Below are 14,401 nucleotides of genomic sequence, written 5' to 3' on the forward strand. Positions count from 1 at the left end.
TTTCTAATCACCAATCCATAGTATATAGCAACATATACGATGTAGGCACATACCATACATAGTAACCACAATATTTTATGTCTATATAACGCAATGAATACTTATAGTCCTGTTCAAGCTGGACTTTTCTGTTATAAGGAAGACATAATAAAGAACTCTTCGATCTACCATGTTAATCCGAAAGAAAGAACTATTAGCGAGGTTTGTTAAATGTAATTATTACGCAATCTAGGGATTTGTAACTAGAAATAGGACGGGTCTTTGACCCGGATCCGAAGTATCTGACTACGGTATAAGTAAACTTGTATTGTCCAAAAAGACCTGAGACCCAAACAGGCTTTGGGTACTCTAACTTTACGGATATTAAAAAAGATCCGAGGGAGTTTTGGGATCTTTAAAATCATATATTTTTACTTAATACTAGTGTTAATAAAAAGAATATATTATATACATCGATCATAGCATCTGTATTTGTCTTAATTAGTGTTTGGAGCCACATCTGCAGTGATATCGGGAGCTATTTAGGCATGCTAAAAAAAGAAAGGGGAAATCAACATGGTAAAATAACATTTTGAAGGAGAGCAGCTTTGTTGTCATGACGTTTCATTAGATCAGCTATAAGTAGCTGTGACGAGGGGGAGAAGGACAGGAACAAGGGAATAGGGATATTTACTCAGATGTCGATCCTTAATTCTACTTTGAATCCAGCGCGGACTAGCAATTAAAACTTCGAACAAATCTTCATTGTCAGGGAGCCTACAACGTAAGATTTTACCCCATAAGGTGCAGAAGGTTTGACCCCTTAATTTACTAAAGTCACCTAGAACAAAAAAATTGTCAGCCTACATGCCTGCCCACCTGGGTTTGGCCTCCAGACACCTACCCTCTGGACTTTTATTTGATACCATAAGGCACATGGACAAAACTTGCATCAGTGTATAGTACTATGCCAGGAAATCATAAAAAACAAAGACTGGCCCCAAAAAAACGTTGAATTTACTCTTTATTTCACACCATAGAGTACATGGTCAAAACTTGCATCAATGTATAGTACAAAAAAAAAAAAAAAAAACCAAGACGACACAAATATTTGTTCGGAGAAATGAGGTCCCCTCCCCCTAAAAAAATTACTCACAAAGACTTCAAATTGATCCCTGAGCTCTATTACATCAAGGAACTTTACAAGAGTCATAATAAGACATACGGGTACCAAAATGGTGACAAAAAGATTACACTTGCTTATTATGATACATACATCAAAGTTATTATTTGACAAATGAGGCTGCAAGATGAGGTGTGGTAATACTAACTGTAATCACGGCAGTTTTCTAAACATAATGCACAAATATCATGCAAGTTTGATCAATTCAATTTTTGAAAATATGTATAACTGTTTATCACAATAAACAGTTTCGCATAAATATTCCACGACTCCAATAAATTTGTTTTTGTAAACATGGTAAAACAAATGATAAAAATCTAAAGTATATGTATGTGTCCTAGTCGAAAAAAGGACAACTCTTTTAAGTGGTATTAAATGATTGTATCCTAAATAGTGGTCAAAAAGCATGAAAATTCAATCAATTTTATTTGAAGTTATGAAACATATTGTGTTCAGATCACTTATAATGAATTGACCCCAATAGCTCTCATTATACAACTAACTTTATTCTAGATTAATACATATGTACATCACACAGAATACTTTATATTTACATGAAGATAATAAATCTTAGATAAACTAGCTCGATACATATCACATCATCTCCTTCCTCAATTCAAAACTCTTTTGAATTCTCTCAGATCATCTTACTCCAAGCTCATTTTCACTTTTATCTTCACTCCCACATTCCATTTCCCCCTTTTTAATTCCTAGGAAACGTCTATTTCTCCATAACCTTTGTCCTGAATCCAATTTGACTTAATATTTTCGATTATTTCTTTTAGCAATAATTCTTCCATGATCTGCCCATCGTATAATTTTAAACAGTTACAATCTCTCCAACACTAATTAATTTCCGGTAAATCGAACAACTAATCTTCTCCTTCTCTTTTCTACGCATCATTTTTAAATTAGTTCTATATTTTTCTTCCCTGTCTAGTAACATCGGAACGTAACATTTCTAATAAACAAGTATGCATGATCTTAATTGATGCCCATATAAAATATCATTAGGTGACCTTCTGTCCACTCTCAGCGTATTTCTGAATTCTAGGATTCCATGGATAAACTCGTCGGAAATTAATATTCCTCCAACCTTATAAAGAAGAGTTTTCATTGCCTTCACCATAGACTCCGCGTGGCCATTACTTTGTGGATAATGAGGTGATGATGGTTCCTATGTTACTCCCCACTTAGGTAAGAATTTTTGAAAGGCTTTAGAATTAAATTGAGGTCCTTGGTCAGTCCTTAATTTGACAGGAATTCCTGTTCATGAAAATATCTTCCTCAGCACAACTATAACTTCCCCTGAAGTCGGGACTCTTCTAAATTCCTCCATGTAAGGGTATCCAGATAATATCTCTCCATACACCAAATAATGTCTCCCTTGATACTCAAACAGATCTGCTGACGTATTTTCGAAAGGTCTCATCCGAATTAGATCTCTCATCATTGGCTCCCCTCCGATACTTGGTAACTTCTCAATACATTTTTTACATGATTGTACTATTCTTTCAATATCTTTATTCATTCCAGGCCAAGTTACTGTCTGCCTCGCTCTTCTCTTCGTTCTCTCGATCCCTTGATGTGCACGATGTAACCTCTGAAGAACATCACACCGCTTATTTCTTGGAATTACTAGCCTATCCTTATAAAGAATAACACCATCTTCTTTGCTCTACTCATGTAATATTTTCACAAATGATTCAATTGTGTGTTTTATCAAACCTATTTCAATTGCGCAAATTAAATCAATATATTCTCGGTCTCAACAAACTTCTTTACGAGTTTCTTCAATCATTGGACCCACTAATCTCTAATCTTCTTCAAAATCGGGAATCTTTATCACTGCTAATCGGATTATCTTATCTCTATGATGACCTATTTCTTGATCTAATTCATTATCCTCTTATGGTAATGATGCGGTGCTCTTGATAACTCATCTACAATTTCATGATTCTTCCCTGTCCTCCATTCTGTCTTAAACTGATACAAAGCTAACTTCATTTTATATCTAATCAGTCTAACATTTTCAAGCATATCTAATGTATAATTGTTAAGAATAGGAACCAACGGATTGTGATCCGTAATAACGCCGAACGTTAGTAATCCTGCCAAGAACACATGACATTTTTGATTGCCCACAACATACCTAACCATTCTAGTTCAATCATAGCATAACTAGTTTCTGCGTTCGACAAAAAACGAGGTCCACATTGTACCAATTTCCATCCTTCTTTATTCTTTTGTCTTAATACAAATCCCAAATCATTAACTTTTGAAGTATCAGTTTCTATTCTCGTTTCCAACTTTGGATTGAATAGACCCAATATAGATGGAGATATTAAGGCATCTTTTCAAATAGCCATTCCATGATTTCTTGTCCATATGAATTCAACTTTAGAAGATATTCCCTCAAAGGACTCACCAATTTACTGATCTTCGAAGAAAATTGACTAAAAACTAAAACTTGAGATTTTTCCTTGATGATTGTGCTAGAAACTTTTTTATTGCACTTAAATTTAACAGGATTAGCTTCAATTCCCTGTTTGAGATATAAAATACTCACAAAACATTACCCTAGGTTGTGCAAATGTAAACTTTGTTGGATTTAATGTAATTTTCTTCTCACTACGTCTTTCTAAAATTCTTCATACTTTTTGCACACAATCTACGAAACTGTTTGAAACTGTCAAAATATCGTCAAAAACTTTGTACGTATCAGTCAAACCTTCTAAATCTTCCTCCCCTCGTAGGCAATAAATCCCATTGGAGCTCTATTCAAAATATATCTTCCCCAAGGTGTCATAAAACATGTCAATTCCCGAGATATTTCTTGTCCAACTCCATTTGCCAATATTCCTGTTTTGCATCCATAACAGTAAAAAAATCATATATCCCTGGTACACTTGACACAATATCTCTTGGTGTCATTACAGGATGAATTGGTCTAGCTAATTGATCATTCAATTTCTTCATGTCAATACACAATCGTACTTTCCTGTTTGATTTTGGAACAACCAAAATCAAGGGTGACACCAATCTACAGCCTTGTCACCAACTTTACTTATAATTCCCATTTTCTCCATGATATCAATTTCTATGTTGACTTCTTCTCTATACGCATATGGAATTGTTCTTGCTATATTAATCGCATAAGGATTGTAGTTTTCTTTTAAATGAATTTTCATAGGTTTTAATTATTCTCCGTAAAAAAACATCATTCAACTCGTCCATCAATGCACGTTTAGTATATTCAACAGATCGCTTATTACATATCCTCAATGATGCCACTTGAATTTGGATGGTGAATTTCTTTGGAATTAATTGAAATTCTCTACATACTCTTCGTGAAAAGTATAACTCTGGAACACGTTCACATACTATTACTGTATCTTTCACTCTCACTGTTTTTAGTGTAAATGTAAGAAATATTTTCCAATGATTCTCAATTTTGATCCTTCATCACCAAAAAAATCTTCCTTACTACTGTATTTTGCCATTTTCTTCCATAACTCCAATTTTCTTAAACTGCCTTAATTTATAATTGATACTTCAGCTCCTGTATCAGGGATTACTTTGATTTTCCCAATAATTTTTTCCTCACAACTAACATCGAGAGATATAATTCTCTTTTTTTATTTTCTCCACACCATTCACACTAATTACACTAGTTCGAATTACGTTTCTCTTGAATTTGCACACCCTTCTATAATGTCCTCTTCTCAGACAATTGTTACACCTTTTACCGTATGCTGAACATTTTTCACCTTTTTGATGGAAATCGTAACCACAATATGGGCACTTCTTTACTTGAACTCCCTCTCTTTTTGAGTTTTTTTCTCGTTACTTGATATTGGATACGATGATTTTCTCGAAAGAGCTTCTTCTTCAACTTTGCCTTTCTCTTCACTACGACATATTGATATCACTTCTGACAAAGACATTATAGGTGATTTTGATAAAAGTAGTTTTCTAGTTTCTTCGCACTTGTAGACATCCAATCTTCAAATGTCATTTCTCTGAGTCCTGCATATTTGGCTTGGCAACAAAGCAACGTATAAAATAAATCAAAATTTTCATTCTCCCCTTGTTTTCATCCACTAATTTGACTCGTTCCAAAGCGATATTTGTCTTTATTTCGTAGGTAAACTCCTATTCGTTCCATAACATCTCTCACCATCTCACCCCTGTCTTCTATTTCAATAGACATTGCATGTTCTATTTGATTAAGTATATCTGGACTGCAAAATGATTTAATCACTCTTTTCTTTTTTAATATCATCTTGGTAACTCATTCCCATTAACATAACATAATTATTCCATAATGCCTTCCAATCAATAAGATCTTGATATTCTATACCATCATCTAATTGAGGCGGTGGATTTATACGAATTTTCCCCCCTCTTCCACTTATTTATGTGGAGGTTTTTTTGTTATTTTTTAAATTTGTTCCCTTCAGTATTATTCTCGCACACTCTGATATTTGGATCAATAAACTATCTCTTGCACTTTTAAGCTGAGTGCTCAATTTTATTCTCGTTTGCATTATCCTTATTATTATATGATAACTTTTAAAAGATTTTAAACATATGGGGATATTTTATTTTGATTAAGTACTGTAGAACTGTTGATTACAAGTATTTAATGACTAGTAGAAGTTACATTACAACTTCTGACTATTGAACATGACGATTGCTTTGAGAACTCTATTCAGGTACTCAGAGTCATCTTCTTCTGTCTTGACTTTGCTGAAGATGTGAGTCAATGCATGATGAGATGAGACTCAAGCCTTTGACTTGAAGTAACCGAGTCTCCTTCCCTTCCTCACACAGAAATCACCAATATGGCTCAAAATAATTTGGATTTTTTGAGTGTTTTCTGGTCCAACCTGTGAGCAGGCTCTCCCAAAACTCTCAATATCCTCCCTGAGTTTGAGGAGGAAACTTTGTTTAAAGCAAGAGCTTCTCGTGTGCCATGAACTGAGCATAAACCCTTCAGACTATCAGATAGCTCTGAACCCATAAATGAAGCCTTTTTTAACTGTCTCTTACCCGGTTTCCCTCCATACCATCACCTTGGTACCTGAGGCTGACAATCCCGTACATGGCACCCAATTGTAGCCGTTTTCTTCTCCCCAAGCCTTGTTTAGCGAATCAAGCAACTTGTTTCCTGCACCCAGAAGTAGGCGAAGCTCTGGAAGATCAAGGACCTCCTCTGTTAGAGTTTCAGAGGGATGATCAAAAATATATTAATGTACGCAATTCTTGAAGTCTTTAGCTTTAGAGGCGAGAGAACCCCGCTTTTTTTAACTTCATTACCAGCTCCTTGATACGACCAGGAGTCCTTGGAAGCTCGGTATTTTTGAAAGGATTGAAAGCCTCACAGACATAGCAAAGATGCTTAGAACTGCAAGACTAAAATCCAAGAACGATGGTGCACATCTTCAAGTCCATCGAAGCAATAAAGTCCAAGGAAGAGATGCTTTTAGGCAGAAAAGAGGATACGTACGTTTTCGTAAGTCTCTATAGCATTGGGAGTACCGCCAGGAAAACAAGCGCTTCACCCCCGAGTTTTTGAGGTCCTGGATGGGTCTGCTGGAAAATTCTTTTTCTGTATCACAATGAGGCAAACCTTTAAGAAACCTCCCAATCTATCTATTCTAAGATTGATGTCATTGTCTCCAATAATGTTCTTACTACTGACAATAAACTGAATGAAGCACTTGACATCCTTACAGATTAGAACATTCTTTTCTCTTTTGACATTTAACTCATCTCTCCGTCAAAATCATCTGAAGTTTTGGCTAAACCAAAAACCTACCAAGTTCTACCCTCTATGATTTGGCAACATGAAGGGTCTGGTAACCTGACAGATTGACAGAATATCGATCTCTGGCTTCAGTTAGTTTGAAGTAAGCTTCCACCCATCTGAACGTGGGATGGGCGTCCAGAGTTGTTGTTGACAAGACAACAACAATAGAACAAAATGGTGTCAGATAACTGAGTTTAGCATTGACAAGTTGGCATTTTCCTTACGGTAACATTTTTGTGAGAATGTTAGAAGACCATGCTATCAGATAGCAGGTATGCCTCATACCTTTTCCGAACTCCTGGTGGCATTTAGAACAGATTTTGAGAATATTCCGATATTTGTGGGCATGCCGAGAGAAACAGGGGAATCAATAGTATTTTTGGTTGAATTACCGATCTCACAAATGTAACAGTAACAATCAACTTTGGGGTTAGGGTTGCCCCTCCTGAGGATGGAAAGGTTGTTGAAGTAATCTATAACCACCAAGAACTTAAGATTCGCTTGAATTGCATGTGACTTTGAGGTAGAACTTCTCTGCTGACTCTGCTTCCTCACGAAGAAGCGGCAGGAATTGCAGATGGAAGATAGTCATGAATAGTCCATGTAGTCACTGAAAACGAAATCGTTGACCTTGAGCTTTTGATCCTCTGAGAGAGGCCTCAAGCTAGCTTTTCTAAAACATGCCATAAAAACCTTTACACAATGTGCCTTATGATTTCCATTTGAAGGCACCTTGTTCCCCGAAAAACAATGAAATAATATGCCGTATGATATGACTATTTACGCATTTAAAATCGAATTAGCACGTTATTTATTTCCAGTGCACATCAACAACGCAATAAGATGGCTGGAGATTACATTGTTAATTAACAAAGGAACAAAAGATACTAAATGTGAACATTTATTATCCTTTGTTTAGTTTTGTTTTGAATTGGTATAAAACCCTACATGTGAGATTTTATGCTAATTCTGAGAGCTTAGAAGGATATCGACAAGATAAGGAATAATATGAGAAAAAATAATAATCAGATAGATGGCGACCAGAAGCTTCAACAAATTGAAAAAAACATTTTGTATGTGGTTTAAAATCATGTTTTTGATCACATTTAGAAATTACAAAGTTGACAACTATGGTTCCTTGCTTAGAATACTTTATTCTCAATAGATTCTGAAAGCCAGATGTCACAGCTTTTGAGTTTCGGGTGGCATTTTGATGGTATATATTTTTTTCTTCAAAACTATGCTGCTCCAGCTCACTGTGCTTTGTTTCTTAAACAAGAAATGATGTTACTACTACAGTTAAATGTTTTAAATTGACATGTGCTTTTGCAGATCTCATTTTTTCGGACACTATTTTTACATCTTATCGTCATCTTCGCTGTTGTTATCTTCGTCAACATGCGCTAAAAGAAATATAATTTTATATTCAATGTTACCCATTTACCTTTTAAAATTGAGATAAAATGTAACGTTAATGTATGTGATATTACTAAAGAATTTAGTTGGGCAAAATTCATGCAGAGAATATTCAGTTTTTATACTGAATTCAGCCTTTTTATCCAAAATATGAAAAGTTTTCGGGACTGTAATTAAAATAATTGCAAAACATTTCAATAGGGATCCCAGATATTGATACATTCTGAATAATATGAGGTCCTGAGTGCTTTAAATAATATTCCATGGATTATTAAGTAGATTTTGATAAATATGATACACAGTGCCCACTACAAGTTTCCGTAGTTTTCTAGAAATCCAGGATTAACACTTGCTGGGAGGTTATTTAATCATGCACTAATTTATAAATTCTACAATCATCACCGTGCAAGAAACAATGAAGAATCAGCATGCATGTGCAAACCTACTGGTATCTGTCTTGGATGTTTTTATATTATTTATTATAAGCCTATTATTAGAATGAGTGGTTGAAATATCTTCATTGTGCTGAGAAGAGATGTAGCCTTGACCTACCCACAATCTTTATTTCAAGCAATAGTAAGTGGCACTCATATAAATATAATTTCAATGCACTATACAGTGATATTAAAGTATTATAAAGGGGAACACGAAATTTCTACCAATAAAATTAACCCAAAAGCTTCATTTATCTTTAAGTACAGAGTCTAAAACAGATCTCAGTTTTTATCTAGCATGTCAAATTTTAAAAATATCTGAGATTATAGTAATTCCAGACTTTTATCGTTCAGAGTCATTTTTCATTATTAATACAATCACTAGATTGAAGTACAAAGAATAAAATTCATGTAAAAAGGTTTTATATTATTATAAAATGTTTTTATTGATTCTGTATCTTGTTCTGAACTCGATATATTTCCATTTTTAGGCTAAAAAATGATGAAAAAGACACTCTTGGTTAGACCTTTATAACTTATTCGTCATTCATAGTGATATGAAACATCATATTATAAGCTAATTAATATTCCATGTTTTGTTTAAAAAATACCTACTTAAAAAATATACATACTCAAGGATTTTCGTTCCATTTTGTATTTTTTGATTCATCCTATTTTTTATGGGGATGTACTAGCAAATAGACAACATTATCTTAATAATCTTTACCATTTCAATGTAACAATAATAACGTCACACCTCGTAATATATAATATTAATTGATATCACAATCAGACAATTCTAATAGACAATATATAATGCCACCTTTCGCACAAACAAAAATATAGTAATTATTAATTACAAATGAAATTTTGAAGTTGCCTACTCATCGTTTATGGATTTCTTCATTATTGCAATCCTGGAAGCTTCATTGCAAAGAAGAAGTTAACTCTGCTCTCTTATGAAGTCTGGTAGTTTTCCTACGATGAATTTTCATCCTGTCGTCGCCCGATGGATGATCAAAATTTAAATAATTATCTTCATGACAAATATTGTTTTGCTTTGCCTTCATTTAAAAATGCAACTTCACATTTTTGCTTGCTACTTGTTTACGACATATTTACATTGATACATACTTGTGAAAATTCAGCGAAAATGATTCCATATTTTAAGAAAAAAACGAATTTATATTTGTGAAACATCCAAAATTAATCCATATTTCTTACACTAGAAGGTGAGGTTATACGAGTCAAAAAATACTCATTTATAGGTATGTTAATCTTGTCATACTACAGCGGTCAGTGGATAGATAATCATAATTGTCCTAACATATGGAGGTAAAAAGCAACATGTAGCAAAATCGTTTGATGACTCATATATGTAAGCTGTAGTTTGATATTTTTCAAGGAAATATTATTTCTTTTTACTTACATTATACACAGGGTACGGTAGTAAAACGGGGACTCAAGAGATGGATTTAGAAATACATCAATCATTTTATATTTTCAGTAATAGCCAAAAAAATAATGTTAACAAAACATGTACACAAGGTTTTCGCAAAAAAAATTCACTCAATATGGCACCTTCATTATCAAGCCTTTACACGTCGCCTGAAGGCCATGCAGGAGTTGATGACAAAATCATCTGGCAAGTTGTCCCATGCAGGCACTATAGATGACTTTAGTGTCCCCAAATTTAGGTCTGAGATCCTGATGGTTTCCCTCTCCAAAGTGTCCCATATAGAAAAGTCAAGTGGGTTCAAATCTGGTTAGGAAGGGGCCATATCTTTTTGCACCAGAATTTAGCCATGTTCTCTGCGCCGAACTTTTGGCACTTGGTAGAAGTGTGAGAGGAGGTGCCATCCTGAGTACACGCGTAGTTACCCTCTGGGTAGTTGTAATTCAAATATGGCAAGATGGTGTAACTAAGCACCTTATAGCAAGCCTCCTGGCCAATTTACTGCCCAGCCTTGAAAAAGAACGTAAGCATCTTCTTTTCATCAGAAGCCACGAAGCCGAGGACCATTGGGCCGGATATTTGTGTGGTAAGCCCTTTGGACATGTGAGGATTTTCTTGCACCTCTCGAGCCTCCTGGCTTTCATCTCCTCTGTCAGAAGGTGTTGTGGGGTCCTTGTGGAAGAAAATAATCACAAGTTGTGCTTTATTGCCCTTCTGATGGGCCTAAGAGTCACAGAGAAGTCGTTGGGGAGGCGATTCATCAACATACAGGTATCCTCCTTCACATTATTCTCCACACATAACAAGAACTTCGTATCCCTCTTTAAATTATGCCCTCCACTTCTTAACATCCTGGAGAGGTTTTCTCCATTTTTTTTCATTTTGGCCAACTTAAAAACCAGGGTCCTAGAATACTTAACAATTTCCGCAAACTTTATCACATTATCAACCGCCCCCCTCCCTTTAATCAGTTACCAGGCACTTATTATTAACAAGCAGTCTTAATTGAGTAATTCCATATGTATTGTTCCCGCCTTCTTATCGTGCTCCAAAAATCCCATCTTTAACAATGCTATAATGCAATAGTCAATATTGTCTCTTTGTGATAAATACTTAATTAATGTTTTGTTCTTTACCGCTTAATTATGAGGAGAATGAGTCTTGTAATAAATACGTAGGTGCTTTCTATATACAAAATGAAAACAATTCATTTTAAGTATATAATATTTACTGAAACAATTCCTATTATTTGAATGACACAATTAGCCTAAACAATACCTTTTCATCTCAAAAAATTTATTCAAAATTTCTGCAAAAGACTTGGCCGTGACACCCACACAAAGGCATTTGCATTTAATATTTCGATATATTTATCATATTTTTCATATAGGTTATTATGGCTCAAGAACAAGTTCTGGTAACAATTTATTGGCCTTTAAGCCCATAGCGACCTTAAAATAACTTTTTTCTAATAACGAATTTTTTGACTAACAAACGACGACTTCATATAGTACAAAAAAGACAGACCTTTAAATTCTAAGAATTATTCTCATTGCATGTTGGTATGTATCTTTGCACACTATTTTTAATGGAGATTATAAGAGTTAGAGGAGAAAAAGAAAGATATTAAAAAGAGCTTTGTAAAAGAAAGATATTAAAAAGAGCTTTGTATCTCTACTAATTGACTTCCAGAAAACATTTGACCAACTCTAATAATACTGAGTCAGTTACGACCAGGGCCGTTTTCCAAGTCATTTAAATGAAAAAATGATTAATCCTTTGCACCACAAATTGCTTTGTCCGGCACATTTAGCGGAAATTAATAAATTATATCTCTAAAAAATTGGGGCCAAATTTTTTTTTTAATTTTTTATAAATATAAATGATTGAACTTTTTGCCTGTCATTTTATATAAATATAAAACGCGTTTTCTGCCTCCCGTGATACATTTCTGATAATTAATAAATTACTGCAATTATTTCAAGAGTACTTTACAGCCAAAAATAAAAACAAAGACGCACACAACATTTTTCGTATGGATTTAAAGTACTTCACATTGAGTGGATATTTGAGTTAGATATTACGTTTAACGTTACTGGTTGCAAATGTGAAGTACTTTACAGCCAAAAAAAAAAAAAAAAAAAGACACACACAACATTTTTCGTATGGAGTACTCTTGAAATATTTAAGAGCGTGAGAATTTGTTTCATTGAATACAAGATAAATTAAATTATTACTGCTTAAAAGGGACATAAATAATAGTTATGTACTTTTTAGAGTGGATTGTTGCAGTAATTTATTAATTATCAGAAATGTATCACGGGAAGCGGAAAACGCATTTTAACAGAGAGTTGGTGATTTGTTCTATCTGTCAGAAGGAAATACAGAAGGACAACTTTAATGATCACAAAGTTAAACTCGATAAGAATGACCCCAGCTGCAAGTATCAAGTGAAAATTGATCATAAGAAGCAGAAAACATTGAACTTTGCTGTTAAGAAAACTTCCTCTGCTACATCCTCATCCTCAGTCACTGCCTCCTCCTGTCCCGATGGCCCTGCTCCAGTTGAGGCCTTACTGCCTGAACCAAGATCTGAAAAGTCCGTTTCTGCTGAAGAGAAAGTTACTGCAGACACAGAAAATAATGGCGACTCATCAAATTACCCCAGCGGATGGATTTCTCATGGAATAAGACTTCCTAATCTCGATATCGGACCAATCTTCTCTCCCGAGCAGTTCTCTGTAGTCAACAACAACAATATTCCTTCTGCAGAGGACTCTGAGACTAGCGACAATGTCCAGAGAGGTGAGAAGAGCAAGACTGAGGAAATGGAGTTTGTGGACGGAGGCCCAGAGTACCCTGTCGTAAAGAGTACCCCTACCTTAATTCGCTTCCAGCTTAACAAGGGCCAACTTAGGGGATTTAATTTGTATAAATCCCGACGATAATGTTTCAAGGAACAACTTATCCATTTTCACAAATAAAATCGGTTTTTGATTCGGTAGAAACCTCAGAGCACCAATTATTCTCGTGTTCCTTCGTTGTTCATCTAATTTCTGCGGTAAATGCGACTGTCGCAGAAAACTACGGAGATTTCCTCTCCAAAAGAGATTAGTTGGATATATCAATAGAATAGAGATAGAATTGATCATTTCAAAGGTCCGGACAATAATATATTTGGGGAGATACCACAAAGTCTCCCTTCCCGTTAATAGCATTATACCCCTATATGTAAAGAATGAAATTATCGTAATAGTTTTTTTTTTTTAAATCTAACACAGTAGTGTATGCAGTAAGAATCTTCTTCTTTCCTTTCCTCTCACCCTCTTCTTATTGTTTTTGTGATTAATTAATATTTGTTTTATACATGGACATCTCGAACTATCTGGATTACATGCAGATGAATAAAAAAGCGCGCCAACTCCGAGCCACGGCTTATTTTTCAAAATTGGTTGAACATTGTTTTCAGTAGAGAAAGATAGTTAAACTATACATGAAGCTTCAGGATTCCAAACCTGACTGTTACGTTTAAGGTGGTGTGATGGAAGTATTGTGCCCACAGATGCCGTCAAGGTTATTACGGCACCCCCGAGAATACTAAGATCCTATACCATAGTTTTCGTGATTTCAATATGTATCTTATCCTGGAATTTAAATCCCATAGAGAGAGGGATGTTCCAAGACAAAAAGTAGATCTCAAAGTGAATTAAAAAATATAGACAATTACTAGGAATTCAAGACACGAAATGGGGTTATATTACCCATTCTGTAGATCAAATACCGGGCAGTGGTCGGCAACTTAATCGGCAACTGGAACTAAGGTTAGACCTCTCATGAGCAAAAGCTCAAAAATAGGTTCTAGCGTTGGGTAAAAAGCCAAGTTACTTTAAAAGGAAGTTATAGAACTAATTCAAGGATTGACATATGTACTTAATTGAATTACTTAACTTTTCAGGAGAAAGAAAAGGATGCTGTGCCTTGAGTGTGGGCAATCCTTCCACTCTACCTATCTTCTCCTCAACTCTTCCTAGATCCACCCAAGCATCCACTTGTAGCCTTCGACTCCAGTTCGAAAACGAACATCAGGAAGCCTTGGAGCTCAAATTATGCACTAACCG

At 34.8% G+C, this 14,401-nt stretch overlaps 1 long non-coding RNA gene across 5 annotated transcripts; it reads left to right on the forward strand.

Annotated features, from left to right (window-relative positions):
* Nucleotides 1–1,731: 1,731 nt before the first annotated feature.
* Nucleotides 1,732–2,938, forward strand: LOC121127976 (uncharacterized). Of its 5 annotated transcripts, none has more exons than XR_005867986.2 (6): nucleotides 1,737–2,021; nucleotides 2,078–2,134; nucleotides 2,217–2,359; nucleotides 2,408–2,501; nucleotides 2,565–2,635; nucleotides 2,699–2,938. It is a non-coding gene; the product is annotated as an uncharacterized lncRNA (long non-coding RNA). The 5 variants fall into 5 exon arrangements; XR_005867983.2 differs by having other exon boundaries at nucleotides 1,740–2,021; nucleotides 2,103–2,134; XR_005867984.2 differs by having other exon boundaries at nucleotides 1,732–2,021; nucleotides 2,103–2,359; nucleotides 2,423–2,501.
* The last annotated feature ends 11,463 nt before the right edge of the window (nucleotides 2,939–14,401 follow it).

Source organism: Lepeophtheirus salmonis, chromosome 13 (assembly GCF_016086655.4).
Source record: "Lepeophtheirus salmonis chromosome 13, UVic_Lsal_1.4, whole genome shotgun sequence".
NCBI lineage: Eukaryota > Metazoa > Arthropoda > Copepoda > Siphonostomatoida > Caligidae > Lepeophtheirus > Lepeophtheirus salmonis.